The sequence below is a fragment of the Triturus cristatus genome, chromosome 4_1 (assembly GCF_964204655.1).
Source record: "Triturus cristatus chromosome 4_1, aTriCri1.1, whole genome shotgun sequence".
NCBI classification, from domain to species: Eukaryota; Metazoa; Chordata; class Amphibia; order Caudata; family Salamandridae; genus Triturus; species Triturus cristatus.
In genome coordinates this window covers 292,941,866-292,958,142 of record NC_140585.1, presented here as the reverse complement: position 1 = coordinate 292,958,142, position 16,277 = coordinate 292,941,866, and the positions used below count along the sequence as shown (strand labels likewise).

Sequence of the window (16,277 nt, the reverse complement as noted above, 5' to 3'; positions counted from 1 at the left end):
GACAATTGGGGGCTTCCTTTTTCAAAAGTTTGCGTAGTAGACCCTCTACATACTTGGCCACCTTTGGATTCCATGTATTTGACCTGGGATGAATAATATCATCCGGATACCATCGTCAGCGTCGGTTCTTGGGGCTGCTTCTGAAGATGGGTACCAAGGTCTGGAGGATCCAGGCTCATCATCTGTGTCCCCTGGGGAATCTCCGTTATGTTGCTGATCAGGAGTAACTGGATTGGGAGGAGGGGAGGGTGGGGGGGTCTCAGCCTGGCTGTCTTGGGGATGGTTTTGAGGAAGGAATGCCTGCTTGAGACGCTCGAAAGCTTTCTTGATCTACCCTTCTAGAAATTTCTTTCCAGTGGGAGAAGATTCCATATTCAGGTCTGGCTATGTGTGAGGGGGAAAACACTGGGGCAGGCCCCTGTTGCTATGCCATTTTCGCACATTTTTGCATAATCCTTTCAGGTGCTGCTTCATGTGGGCCAAAAGATCATTAACTGCCCTACAAATTGTGGCGTCTTCCGCCTCATAAAAATCGTCTGGAGGAACGCGAGAATCCTCCTTTTCATAGGTAGTCTGTTCCATCCTGCCAAGTGCAGCTCTCAGAGCGCTTTGGACATCGTCTGGTACTTGCACAGGAAAGGGAACAATTCACAGCCTCAGCCCAGGCTCTGGGGGCGAGAAGAAGTTGGTGGGTGGGGGGGGGGGGCAAAGGGGAGAGGTCCTTCGTGCACGGGACACGCAAGCGTGTAATATTGGGGCTGAGGGTGTCCCAGCAGTATTTGTATGGCGGGAGGCACACTGCTGGAGGGTTTCTACCCTAGAACACCGGTACTCTTGACAAGCTTTGAAAAAGGGTAATGCTGTGTGGAACTGTGTCCACAAACCGGCCCCTAGGGCCTCACCGCTAATTACAGACCCCGCAGGGCGTAAGGACAACTCAGTGGCTTTAACTACAGACCCCAGATGGGGCGTTAATGAACAGCTCTGTTTGGGGAATACGGACCTGGAAGAAATCAGGCGTCACCCTGGACAGCAGATGGAGAGGCTCGGGCATGCACGCACTCTTGCGGTGCGTGCCTAACTTCCGCAATGAGAGAAATGCGCGACCCGTAGCCCCTGAACCGTGCTGATTGACAGCGCCCTCAAGGGGCGGAAGCAATGTTGCCAGATTGGGCTATTTCCCGCACAATTGGGTGACTTTTTTCCCAGTTGTGCGGGAAAAAACCATGCCTGTCGGGGGGCTACTCTTTGGGGATAGATTTGGAGGGTTGAGCGCAATTTTGTGCCCTGGGCGGGCGCCGACCACGAGGAGTCCGTCGCGTGAGTGCTTGGGCCAATGTGGGGGTCCCCCAGGGCCGTCAATCCCAGTAGCGCGCGAAAACGCTACCAATGACGGCCCTGGGAATCTTTTTTTGGCCAGCCCCTGCGTGTGTGCGTCACGGTGCGTGACCTCAGCCAGCCTGAAGGAGCTCTTATTTTCGGCTCGGCTCAACGGTGGACGCCAGGAAGCATCATCTCATCAATCATCATCATGAGGAGTCGGACTGGAGTCGGACGCACGTGGTGCCCCTGCTGCTGCCGCCCACTGTGGTCCACTGGTGGTCACCCAGGCCAGTTGCTGAGTCCGGACTTCGACGCCCGCCCCGACCTCAGGTGAGTGAGTCAGAGGCGCAACTAGAGCCAAATTTCTGGCGGGGGGGTGTAAAAATTTCGGCGGGGGTGCTGAGTCTTTAAGCAATAGACAGAGTGGAGATTGGGGCAGGGAATTCTTTCCGTCTCATCATTTTAGAAAAGTGCAGTTTCAATATTATATTCAATTAAGCCATGGTTGCTGCATTTTTATTTTATGAAACTAACAACCATTAACAAAGCAAATGGTTCTGGCTTGTTGTAGGTGTAACGTTACTTGTTGTGATATATATCTGGATGCAATGACAGAAGAGGCAAAATACCAGTCCGGTGACACACAATGCTAAGCACAGATTTTTAGCTTAGTTGTTTTAAGAAACACCATTAATTACATCAGACACGCCCCTTGGAGAGACCCCCAGTTTTTTCATCCCGCTTAAAGCCCTGGAAACACCATGTCGCAATCACCTCATGGCCTGGCACTGTGCATCAAGCATTACTCATGACTTCCACTTTTTCAGATTGCCTATGTGCAGGTGCATAGTGAACCCTCCCCCACCCCACCCCTTGCTTTAGGAAGACAGCAAGGGCGAAATTCTTGATGGGCCTCTTCTGTCTGCAACTCTGCAGACAAAGGCTCAGCTCATAATTAAGAGGAAAAGGTGGGCGAGTGAGTAAGTGAAGGGATGGGTGGATGGCTGGATGGATTAGTGAAAGGGTGAATGGATGAATGAAAGGGTGAATAGATGGATAATGAGCGAAAGGATGGATGGATGAGTGAAAGGGTGGCTGATCGGTGAGTGAATGGGTGGATGGATGAGTGAATGGATGGATGAGTGATGGGGTCAATGGATCGATTCACGAGTGGATGAGTTGAAGTATGGGTGGATCGGAGAAAGGAAGGATGGCTAAGTGAAAGGGTCAATGAAGAGAGAAAGGGAGGATGAATGGATGACTGAAAAGGGGACTGGGTGGTAGGATGAGTAACTGGGTGGATGGATGAGTAAGTGAAAGGATGGCTGGATGGGTGAGTGGATAAATGGCTGGATGGATGAGTAGATGGTTGGGTGGAAGAGTGGATGGATGAGTGTACAGATGGATAGGGTGAAAGGGTGGATGAATGGATGAGTGAAAATATGGATGGAGGGATGGATGAGTGAAATGATGGATGGAAAGATACGTACGTTTTCAAGTGGATGAATGTTTGGATATAGATGGAATTACTTATACACTATTACGCGACCACCTTTGATGTGTCTGTAAAACGTACCTTTTGTCCCGAAGTTTTGTCCTGAATTTTGACCTCCCGTCCTGAATTTTTGTCCTGAATTTTGACCCTTTGTCCTGAATTTTTACACTCACCGTCCTGAATTTGCACCCATGCCAGTTGGTCACCCTATTTGTAGGAAGTGATGAATATTGATAGATGCCAGGAAGTGGACGTAGGTAAAGAGAGTGTTTTAACACCCAAACCAAAACTGACCACATCGGTTGTTCGTAGGCCAGCCCAGCTTCGAAAACGGTTGTGCAGGGGCCACCCAACCTCGCACGCACCTGCTGGCAGCACCGCATGCGTCTGTTTACCACTGTCCTGGTATGGATCTGACACTCCGTGCTTCACCACGTTGCTGATGCCAAGGCGCGCACTGGCGCACACTGTTTGCCGCTCGAACTGGAGCTGATTTCTGGGGGGGCTGAATCCTTAAGCAATAGGCAGAGTGGAGCTGCAGGGGCTCTTAGAAGTCGCAGTGAGAACTGGTCTTAAAAATTAATAGCATTAAGTCAGGTGCCTAGTTAACACCCTCCCACCATCTGTATATTGACTAGAATGTATATTTGTCGTTAAAATTGTTTCTGATGACAATTTGTGCATAATTGGAGACTTGCTAATTTGGGCTGGTTTTTGGGCTGGAACTGGTCTGCTTGGGCTTATTTTGGGCTTATATTTGAGCGGCTTTGGGCTTGGGACGGGTCTAAAAATCTGGCAACACTGGGCGGAAGGCCGCACCACAGTCAAACAAAATTGGAAGGTCGCTTAAGGAGCGCAGAAACTTGTTACAGCGATCGTGAGGAATCTGTGGAGCAAACAAAGTTAAGCGAGGCAGTACAATGTAATTGAGCACTCTAATATTCTTAAATAGCAAGAGAGAAAAAAGAAAGGTGGCTTAACTGGCTGCTGAGCAGTGGAGAAAAAGGCGGGTCAGACCGTGACAAAGTACTATATGGATACATGGTTATGGGCGTGAAGGAAGGACTAATAATGTGCTATATGTGTCTCTTTTCTGGTGTTCTTGGGAAGAGTAGTTTTTAAATGTTGTAAAAATGGCTGCTGTGAATACACAGCAAAGCTAAGGAAGAAAAGCACAATCTGAGCCTCTGGTCCTGACATAGAATCACAAGTGCTGAAGCAGCAATGGGAATGAGAAATGGCTCTTCACTTCTTCTGAAAAAAAGATAGTCATTAGCAGACTACACATTTAATGCAGTGTGTTTGCTTCTTACGTGTGTAAGGTTTGTTACCCAAAAGTAGGAATCTCTGTGCTTTTTACCTCCATTTCTGAACTACAGCCCTTTTTATTAAATGCTTATAGCAGATTATCGCAACAAATTACTAGCTGCATATTGCTGTTTTTAATTTTGCACAACAGATTCTGCATTTAATCTGCAGGTCTATAACCATGCTGTCTTTATGTTAGAGCTAGAAGGTAGCCTGCCAAGCACGCCAGGTGTCCACAGTCTCCTAACCTCCCTTCCCACAGTGGTGTGCACTCCTTATTTAAAGATCCCTGTCAGCCAGGTCAATCTCTGAATGCAGTGGATGCAGCTGAGTTTCTGATGAATGCTGGGTGGACCGCCATGTTTTTGCACGCTTACCATTTGTTTCCTTTTTCAGAAACAAACTCCCAAAGCAGGAGTGAATTTGTGAAAAAAAGACGATGTAAAGACGATGAAATGGGGGGGCAGAAGCTTACGATACTTGGCCCCTAAGCTCTGGAACACTATGCCTTTGCATCTTAGAACGCAAAATGATCTGCTACAGTTCAGGAAGGGACTAAAGACGTGGCTATTTGTGTGCACCCCTTCGGTGGTTTAATTTCCGGTTAACTTTAACGGTAGCTAGCGCTAAGACGCCACGGAAAATACGCGCTCTATAAAAACCCATTTTCATTTCATTTCAAAACAAAGAAACAATGGCTCTTATGCCAAGAGCGTTTTGTTTCTGAGCATTGAACCCTGCCCGGGTCTGCCATGCTTCCCATGACGGACAGAGGTAGGGAAAACAAGTTTGGATTTCCCCACCCTAAACAAAACAGGGTTAGCACCTAGTGCTAAACAGGCTGTCAGGTCAGGATTCCCAAACTGCAAAGCCAGCTAAGACTCCGCCATCAGAAACTATGCAGTCCTCTCGACTCTAAATGAGGTAGAAGAACCACGGGTTTGGTGTGGCAAGAGTGTTGGTCCTCCCATCATGCCAAGCACAAAATGAGACCCCAAGTATTTGCTCTTCTTTGTCTTATTGTATTCTAAAGGAACTTGTTTCACTGTATGAGCACAGAAATTCTTGTTGACTCCGATATACACTGCACATATGACTTTTTTAATGGATCCAGTTGTCCCCTGGTTCTTCTGTCATTTAACTTGTTTATTCTGTTCCTGTTTTCAACATCATGTCTCTCTTTCTAGGGAGTCATGGTCAAGTCTGTACCATTTAGTCTACTTCATCAGATCCCGGCTGTCCACAATGGGGAGGGCGCAAACCCGTAACTTCTTGTGAAGGGATTGAACAGCAGGCACTTTCTTCTACACAGTCTGTACTTGCCCGTAACATACAATCAGGATGTTGTCATAGAGCTTGCGCAGTCTTGGAAACTCGCATCCAAATTACAACACAGTTCTTGATTCTGGGAATACAGAACGACGTAGACATTTCCTGAAAACAATTTAAAAATAACATACCTAGAAATTGGGGAACACCCATCCCTCCCACTAAGACCCAATGGGTGGCTGGTATGATTCATTCTACGAAAGCAGAAAGAGTTGTCTGAGGCACTGGGCTGTCTAGGGACATTTTGGGAGTTCAAGGGGCAGTGGATAATCTATTACGGCCTGGGCTAGGAAACCCTGGCTCCCCAAACAGCCTGGTCTTTGGGTGGACGCAGTCTGAAAACCCCAAGAGGACAGGGGACCGGGAGCATGGTTCGGGTGCCAGGGGTGCGGGAGACATACGGGGAGGGGATTGGTCACTTAGCCCAGCCACTGGTGGCGAAGGAGAGATTATCTGACTCTGAATACCATGTACTAGTCACTTGATACTGTGAATGTAATATATGTGCTGTTGGCTAATTTTGCTGCTGTTGTGAGAAAAACAAACAGAGAAAAAGTCTTAAAATTAATAAGTCTGCACCATTTTAAACTTGTAGGTAACATGTAGTGCCCTCTGGAAGTGAAAGGCAGCAGTACCCTTCTAGCCTTGCTTTGTGTATGTAGACCTGAGCAAAACTGTTTTCATAACTTTTATAAAAATATTTTTTTAAAGCAGTATAAAAACATCAGTGAAGTTGCGTCTGCTCCCAAAGCATTACATTTTCAAAAGAGACTTCTCAACAGATATTTGAGCAGACTATTCATCCTTTCACATTGCATAGATTAACATTTGTTGTGTAAACTACAAATGCATAAACAAATATTTTCTACATGGGATGTGGAATATAAATTTTGCACTGTAAAAATGGCAGGGTTTCTCTCACATGCATTTTTGGTGAAAACTTTGTCAAAAAAAAAGAGCTTATAAATCAGAGGTTTACAGTTCCACTTTTTTTCTCTTACCTCATCCACCTGAAAATGCTGTGCTGGTTGACTGCAACTTTCAAAACCTTTCTTAACTAAGGGTTTGATGAAGACTGCAGCGGGTCTGAGGCTTACGGATTCATTTTGCGTTTATAAGGAAATGTATGTTGAGCTATGAGTAGCATTAAAAGTGATGCTTTGCACCTCACGAGCTAGGCTTGTGAGCCTATGACATGGCAGTAAGTGTCAGACTAGTTAGAACTGGTCTAGTTAGAACTCGTTCTGGACGAGGGGAGGTTGGAATTTGGAGCAACAGTAAGGAGGATTGCAGGATGGTCTGCTCTGCCAGAAGTCTAAAGTGGACTCTTGTGACCTGAATGGAGCGTGCTTAAATCTCTCCCCTTGACCACTTGAACACTCTAGGTGGAAGGGAGCCAAGGCTTACAAAGTTGGGTTTGGACCCGATTGGCATTCAGGTTGGTACTAGGCACGACTGCCTCATTGGGCTCCTGGTAGCTAACTGATGATTAGCAATAGGAAGGACACATGAAAGAAGTATGAATGAAGGCTGAGTGTACTCGGGATAATCGAGGTTACTCTTAAACACAAGAGGAAGACATAGATATGCCTGCCAGAACCCGCCATTGGGATGTAAAGGTTTTCGATTTACCGCATTCTAACAAGACTTGAATGCCCTAGTTAGGTGTGTTGTACAGGGATCTGCAGCTTCCTTGATCTGTACATTTTGTTTGAGGAGAGAGACCGCACTAGGTATTTGGACAAGGAAGATGTTCATCTCATGGTGCACAGCAAGAGATACAAGGAATCTCTTGAGCTCCCCCCATCAACCAAGCTCGAATTGACCTTTGTCGTAGTTGTAACTAAAGTTTAGGAAAATGGAGTGTTGGATGAGAGATACCTGGAAACTGTGTAAATGCCAAAGTGGCAAGAGTACCCTGGAAGAGACTCTTTCGGTAGTAAGTCCCTCAGGACCTGATGGGTAAAGGGAACAAACAGGTCGCGCTAACCTTGTGAGAGTCAACAGAGGCTGAGTCCCTGTGGAAATGTATAGTAGCGTGAAGGGCAGAGAAGGAGGTCCTATGATTTTTCCAAACCATTGAGTGAACACGAAAAACAACTGATTATGAAACAGACTGTACTGGAGCATGGAAGATACTATTGATCTCATGCCGGTATCTTAATAGTTAAATTATACATGCAATACTGCGCAGCCAAAGAACATGGGTTTCGTAAGGGGATTGCCAGGATTATGTAGCTGCAAAGGAATTACTTTGCCAATCTCTTTTTAAAATGTTAACCAAAGTGGAGATACGTCAGATAAGAGTAACTTATGAGTCTTACCAGGATGGTCTAAACAGGAGACCGAACTACATTCTCAGGTAATGAGCCCATTGAACAGTTTGAATGGTACACAGATGCTGTTGCATATTTTAAGACTTCAGGTCTCTGGTTCCTACCATAGTGGGAAAGTGACAACTTCCTGTTTACCAGAGATAGGGTCATGTCTGTGCCTAGTGTAGATTCCAAAGGGGGTATTGTTGTTCTGCCATATCGGAGCCAACTGACCAGATATATTTGATGCTGGCAGTGCTGCACACATACAGAACATGAAAGTAAAGGAGTAAAATATGTAACTTTGCCATTTGGTTTTGATAACCAAATATAATGAATTCCAATAGAATTATAACCTTTACAGTACCAACAATACTGTTTTCTCTAACAAAGCCTCACAGAAGATTAGTGTACATGGCTGTGTATGGGCCTGTTGGCTATAGTAGTCTGCCCACTTCCCCCAGACACGTTCGTATTTACGGAGGCAGTCTCGTGCCACCTAAATGAGTTTTTCCATTAGTGCACAATGGATCCATTCCCTTTTTCCATGCAGTTAGTGTGGGTGTATTGTGGTGTTTCCAGCTGGAGGTTATTTCCCTTTCCAGTACTATTGTGACCTTTCCAATGAAATACCTTTTGCCCTAGTGTTGCCCCAAACTTCTAGGATTCCCAGCAGTGCCTCTTTGGGTGTCAGCATAAGTGAGCAACCCAAAACCCGAGCGTGGGCTTAAGTCACTTGTTCGCAGTATTTGGGGATTGGAGGGTATAACCAGGTCATGTGGAAGAAATCTGCTTCCAGGGTGGGACAGCGGTAGCAGGCAGAAGTTGAGCTCCTCTTTGCCTGACAGAGCTTTTGGGGGTTTATATATATGCAGTTGAGGTAATTATTTTGGATCACCCTATAATTAGGAGATATTGTGATCTTGTGGGGGGCCATGCAGGCTAGTTGTCAGTCCACATCTTCTAGGGGGCGATACATTCTTTCTGTTTCCGTCTTAGGGGAGTGAGTACATCCGGCCCATTGTTAACCAGTGTATGAGAAATGCGAGAAACCACTCCCTTTCCCTGTTTACCCATCAGTAGTTGGGCTCTCAGGGGGTTATGTTCCAGAAGTGAGATCAGGCTTCCTCTGTATATAGCTAGGGTGTGTTTGATTTGAAGATATTTGTGAAATTGCATCTTGGAGAGTGTAAATTATTTCTGAATGTCCTGAAAGGGTTTAACAAGGTCACCTTTCCAGGTGTCCCTCAGGGTCGTTAGACCGATGTTGTCCCGTTTTTAAAAGTCCTGAAGACTGGAGGTATGAGTGAGGCACGCGACCCCGCAATAGTGGTGTCTGTTGCACGGAGTCTATTGTGCCATCTCATGGATCATAGCACCATTTTCCAGGTCCGAATGACTACTTGAGTTATCTCGGGGGAGATGCTTGGGATCGAGTGCCTGTACAACAGTCTCATAACTAACTGTATCTAGGTTCTGTCGGGCAAGTTAGGATCGATCTGCAGGTTCATTCCAACCGCCAGTCAGCCATTCATCAATCATGAGCAGTTGCGTGGCCTTCTAATATAATTGGATGTTTGCCATTGCCATACCATCATCGTATACCTATAGCCAGCATATATTCCAGGCTATACGGGCAGTTTACTGTCCCAGACAAAGTTGCAGAGCATTGAGGTGAGGTCTCTGAAGCAGTGGTCTGGAATCAGCAGCAGAACGTTTTGAAGCACACAGAGAGATGGTATGTTGAGGCTACAAGTCAGTTCAGGAATGAGGGTGATTTGAATACTCGAGTATTTAAAGCATAGTCTTTTCTTAGGTATAGAGGAGTACCAGTTCACAGTCTCGCTATCCCCATGGATTGGGACCACCAGGGATTTGGCAAAGTTCACCCTGAGGCCCGAAGCCTCTGCATGAGCTGTAGGATGCTGAGGCACCTGGGTCCCATGAAGTGGGGGGTCTGCTAGGTAGAGGAGAACATCATGCGCATAGAGAGGGATTCTGTTCTCTGCGGAGCCCCCTCAGCTTCATTCCCGAATCTGGGCATCACACACTATGACTGCAATAGCGGGTATTCCTGCCTAGTTCCCCTACCCATAGGGAAGGGGTCTGAGGGGATTCCATTTATTAACACCCGAGCCATTGGTTGGGAGTAGAGTTAGTCAATATAAGTGCAGATTCACCAGCTGAAACCCATATTCCTCAGTACCGCCCGCATAAAACTTCAATCTACGGAGTCGAAAGCTTTTTCGAAGGTGAAGAAATAGGTGTGCACAGGACTAGAAACCGGGCTATTAAATTGAGTGGTTCACACAATATCTGTGTATGGTGATGGTAAGTGGTGTTAGAGTGTGGTAAAGATACTTATATTTAATATTGGTGATCTTGTAACCAGGTTAAGACAGATAGCTGACTAATCAGACTGCAGTTGGAGTGGTTGCTAGCAATGCATTTTAACTGGCCGCAGTATTTATGTGCAAACTTCTGAAGGCATAGGCCCAAGCCTCAGACGCTGGCTTAGACAAATGAAATGACATATATTGATGGGGAGGATCCTTCAGCATAATAAGCTTACTGCTTCCATCCATTAAGGAGTGATATTTCTCATTAAAATAGACTGATGTTGGTGTAGAAGGTATACACCTAGATGTTGGTGTAGAATGTATACACAACTTGTTAGAAACTTCTGGTGCTTACTTTTCTACAATCTAATTTGGTAATATTAGCACACGTTTATTTATGCTCAACAACAAATTAGACTCCTTTCTAGGCATTGTATTTGCACCACACGCTGGAACCAAGTTAGCATGCAACCGGGCCTCTTGTATGTAACATTAAAATACCTATAGGAGACTTGCTTCATGCGTCGACAAAGGGCAGGAGATATCAAGACAAGACCGGGCTTCTGAAATCCTCGAATGGCTGTATCAGAGTCAGATACATTTAAGCCTAGAGGGACATGGAGAGATATTAGGACATGATGGGTCCTCTGACAGTGTAAGATGGTTGAGGCAGACACACAATGATCCGTGGGGAATTTGAAGTGATTTCAAGAAATGATTAGAAGTAAATATGTATCACTCTGTTGCAAAGTAAATTTATATCACTCTGGTATGCCTCCTGTCCCCATGCAGACTACTGCAAGGCACTGAAAAGAATTGAAATGAGTGCTGCTGGGGCATTGTGGCTGAAACAGATTGCTATGCTACTTTGAAGAAAAGGCAGCAATATTGCTGTCCTACACAAGGCTTCAGACCTGAAGCCCTGCAATAAAGGTCAAATAGCTGTAGAGGATTATTATAGACAGGGAGAGGAAACTGGTTGGGGTGAAGTGATGGAATGACTGTGGAGCGAGGTAAAGGTAGTAGCCAAGACAGGGAAAGGGTTGGAGAAAATAGAGAGACTAGTAAAGGAAAGATAGATTGAATACGTTGGCGAGGAAGACCTAGTCTCATGAAGGATAGAAGGGGATGTCATGAGATAATTATGCCAGAAAAGAGATAAATAAAGGCCTGAGAAAAAGGTGGAGGTGAATTGGCAAAAAGTGGTACCTGGCAAGAAGCTGTGAGAGAAGAGTATGAAAGGTGATGAAACATCAAGAACTTTGTGCAGTATAGCAGCAGTAAAGTAGATGTACCTAATGAGATAAAAACAAACTAGTTGTGAAAATAAGCTCTGGTAAAATACACCATAAAACAATAGAAATAAAAACAAAAAAAATCCAAAGATAAAAATTATAACTACTATTCAGAAGACTAGCAAACCTCCTGTCGCAAGAATTCATACTACAACATAGATAGCAGAAACAAGGGAATGAGGTGCAGTGGGTGAAGAACACAACAAAGATGGAGTCTTGAAAATTGAGAGGCATGGAGGATCTGACTTCAAGCCTTTTTACATAGGAAACCAGTGCTGACCCCTCTTCCAATGGCCCAGGAAACAGAATACCACCATCTTGTATTTGTAAGACACATTATACTTCCTGGTAATGAGAAACATGTTTTGTCATGCAACCACTTGATGTCACATACATTAGAAATATACCATTTGTAAACTTGTAAAAGTTGTCGCATTTTGCTTACCCTAGTTACTTGCCACATATCTCTTGGCTAGTAATAGTGCTATTGCAATGACCTTACGGATAGCTGGTTGTATAGGTTTAACTAGCCTTAATATACACATCTGGGGGGTACAGGAGATTTGGTCAGACATCATGTTGCTGAAGGCCTCCACCGCCTTCTCCCAGTACTCATGAACCAAACCACAGTTTCAGGCTAGCTTCAGAAAATCCACCTCAGTCATCCCACATCTAGTGAAGCATACGTCCCCCTGCAGCCCATAGCGAAATAATGTAAGCAGCGTGTAATACATTTGCTGCAAGTATTTTAAATGAATGGAACGTAGAGTACAATTTGAGGTCGGCATCCCTGACAGTGTGCAGGTGAAACCCCAGTCTTCCAACGATATTGGTGGATCCGGGGAGGCGTTCCAGCGAGTCATCGCCGGTGGTTCTGATGTTGGTCTTCCTTTGTGCTGTTTTGTAGAGTCTAGTGGCCAGATGTCTACGAGATGTGGTGGTTAATCGCGTCTGCAGAGCATTTATTGTAGGTGGTTCTTTCGAAAATGTATGGAATAATACTTTTATGGCAGATCGCGGATGAAGATATACAAATGTAAAAATCGATGTAGTGCAGTTAACAGTGTTTCCAGGAGGCACGTCGGATCTGAAGATCCCAGCGCTCAAAGCGACTGAGTGGGCTCTGCGATTATTCGCAGTTCCAGTCCTCAGTTGACAAGTTCTGTAAAAACTAGCAGTTCCCTTTCGGCGAGCACTAACAATGGATTAAAGGTGATATGATGTCACTTCTTGTGGTATTTTTTATGATTTGTACTGTAGTGCTAGCACTTTTTGAACTTGAAAACTGGAGATGTGTTTAGATGGGTAAGGGAGCAGTTTGACAAAAAAAACTTTAAATCACCCACAATCAAAACATAACATATGGGGATATCTACTTATATTGCATTATAGAGAACTGAACCAATATTAAGGACTCATAGTACTGGTCTTGTAATGCCTTCATTGCACACCACTCTGCCAGTCCATATCCAGATAACTAACCATGGTTTCATTGTGAGTGTTTGGTATGCCAGTGTGGAAAGATTTTCAGAAAGATTTTCAGATGTCTAAGTTGATCAGTCCCGTCTCTGTGCCCTGATCTGTTTGCCCGATCACTAAGTTAAAAAAAAATCTAACTTGTTTATCTGGCATAACTTCCATTTTTGGATCTAGCTTGACAGTGCAGCTGTCGCCAAACATCTCAGATAGGAGGAGGGCAGTCCTTACATTTCAACTTCAGAGTGCCGTTTTGTATTTGAGAGCCCAGGGCTACACTAATCAACATAGATTGTTAGGTCTGGTTTGAGAGTTCAACTGTCACCAGACCTTATGTGATCAACAAAAAAAAGAGCTTTCTGAGTATTGAGAGAGGGGTTTAGGCTCCAACCACCTGTTGGTTCCCCTGAGTTCTGGATTTGATTGGGACACATTTGTGGGATTCAACTAAAAAGACTGCATGTATTGCACTTTTTAGTTTCTGGAAAAATGTATACTTGGTACACAAGGACTGAGTTGGTTATGGTGGAAAGCCAGTGGCCATGGCCATATGCCCGAACTGTTGATTGTGACACACACTTTGCCTAATGTATTTATTGTGAAAAGCATGTTAAAATCAATAGGCATTTATGTGTGGATTATTGTTACCCTGTGTTAAAGTCTAAAGATAAGTATTTTATTACATGGCACCTCAAAGATTACCATAATAGGCAATGGTTTTGTTATTGGTTACCCAGTGTGACAAACAATGGATACAGACGGTTTGCTCATGCAAATCCTTTTTGGTAGTTTTAGAAGCGATAGTTTTTTTGCTTAGCCAACTGCAATTTTGTATACCATTCTAAGGTTCTGGCTGTGTGTCTGATGGTTGCTTTTTGTAAAAACGTACGCTCAGAACTGTAGGCTTTAGTTGGTTACGATGGTAATAAGCTCTAAACCTGATTGGAACAATTGAAACGTCATGTCTGATGCCATAGGTCTGTCCTGCTTATTATGAAACATTATTACAAAAGTGATTGGTCTTACTTATTATTTGTGAAAAGCACATGTTAAAGCCATTAAGTCTTATCACATTGTGTTACAGGCTGTAGACAGGAAGTTTGTTACATGTAATCTCACAGAATATTTTATTAGGCAAGGGTTTTGGCATTGGCCACTCACGCCGACAAAACTTGGTGGTTTTCACTATGATGACTGCTGTTAGGCCCTGTTGAGAGAGGTTGTACATTGTTTCGTAAACTCTATTTTTCTATATATATATATATGTAATTTTCTAACTGTATGCATGATGGTTGCCTGTTTATGTGCACTTGAATCAACCGGTGTTAGGTAAAGTGTTAAGCCAATGATATAGCGTAAAGGCTATATTAGTTCTGTGGCAAAAGTCATTCCAACTTTCATAGGTTTGATCTGTTGATTATGAAATGTTATGACAAAGCCAGTAGGCCTGACCTACTTATTGTGAAAAGCATGCCTTAAAGACAATGCGCCTTTGAGGATGGATTGACACTACACTGTGCTAAAGCCTGTAGACAGGTATTTTATTTCATGGAATTTCACACATTCGCAAAGTAGGCAAGTGTTTTAGTATTGGTATTCACCCGAACAAACTGTGAGGATAGAAGATGTGGGCTCCAATCATCTTTGTTAAGCTCTTTTTATAAGCGACAGTATTTTTCTTTGCCCACTGTTATTTGTGTGCATTTGTACTTTTATGACTGTATGCTGGATGGTGTCCTTTTGGAAAGCGTATGCTCAGTACAATGGGCATGCCCTGGGTATGATGACAAGCCAATGATGAGGGTTAGAGGCCTTATTGTTTCTCTCGGAAAAGTTATGTCCAATTCCTAGGTTGTGATCTGTTTATAATGAAAAGTTGTGTCTAAGATAGTAGGCCTTACTTACTGTGTGTGAAAATCAATCAGCTTTTAAGGGTGGATTGTTGTCACTCAGTACTAAAGCCTGTAGGCAGGTATTTTATTACATGGAATCTCGCAGATTACTGCAGTAGGAAATGGTTTTGGTGTGGGTCACCCACCTTAACAAAGCATTGTTATGGGAAATATGCACTATTGTAATACTTATTAGACTCTTTTAGTAGGATTTTATATTGTTTTGACAACTATATTTCGATCATATTTGTAATGTTATTACGGAATACCTGATGCTTGCCTTGTGGACAGGCTTATCAACCAACACAGTAGGTCTGAGTTGGTTATGATGGCAAGCTAATGACAAAGGTTGTAGGCCTGATTGTTTATATTGAAAAGTTAGAATAATGGTTATATGCCTGACATTGATTTTGCAAAGTCCGTGTTAAAGTCAAATGGCATTTAAAAGGAAATTATTAGTACTCTGTATTAAAATAGGTATTTTGTTACATGGAATCTCAATGATTGCCATAGTAAGTAAGGTTTGGGTGGTTGTTACCCCCTCTTACAAATCGTGGGTATAGAAGACTTGTACTGTCAGGAACTTGTTAGGCCCTCTTAGGAGAAATAGTATTTTGATTTGCCAACTGTAATTTTGTACACTATGCAATTTTATGATTCTGTGCCTGACGGCTGCCTTGTTGGAAAGCTTATGCTCAGTACAGGGGGGCTTAGTTGGTTATGGTAATAAGCCAGTGAGAACAGATGCCTATCTGATTGGTTCACTAGAACATCATATTTCAGTTGCCATAGGTCTGATCTGTTAAGTTATGATAAACACATTAAGCCAGGCATATTTATTGCAAAAAACATATGTTAAAATCAATAGGCATTTAATGGTGGATTGTTACTTCTCTGTATTGGGGCCTATAGATATGTATTTCTTTAGTTGTCATTTCATAGATTATCTTTGTAAGAAATGATTTTGGTGTTGGTTACTGCCTTGGTAAACCCGATAGTGACAGGATTTGCACTGTAATAATTCTTGCTAAAATCTATTCTTAGCTGTCTGCCAGGATCTTGTAATAAAATGTCATCAAATAATACATACATTCATATGTATAAATATATATCCATATAGATACATATAGGGTCTTTAGGTCAGCTCTTTCTACCACTAGTTTATTCAAGGGTCTCTCTACTTCCATCCATGACAGCAAACTGTATGGGGTAATGGTTCCGTCCGCATAATTCATTGGCTCTCTTACCCTATGAATGGCTGCATTTTCTGACCATGTTTACACCCAGCTGCGCATCAATGTCAGGACTGGTTGGCCAGTTCTTAATTTTGGAATTTTCCCCATTTATATTTCCCCTTTGTTTTCTTTGCGTCTCCTCCCTTTATTTTAATGTTTCTAAAGCTAATACAACAGCTCTTCAGTCAGTGCGTACAGGTTGCTTGCTTATCTCTCATTTCATCTGCGGTGTGCCTCATTACACATGCATAGTTCTTCTAAACTAGAAAA

The 16,277-nt window shown here is 43.7% G+C and overlaps 1 protein-coding gene across 5 annotated transcripts in view; it reads left to right on the top strand.

Annotated features, from left to right (window-relative positions):
* Nucleotides 1-16,277, top strand: part of LOC146854315 (uncharacterized) — a 186,194-nt gene that overhangs the window by 102,832 nt on the left and 67,085 nt on the right. The gene's annotated exons all lie outside the window — the stretch shown is intronic.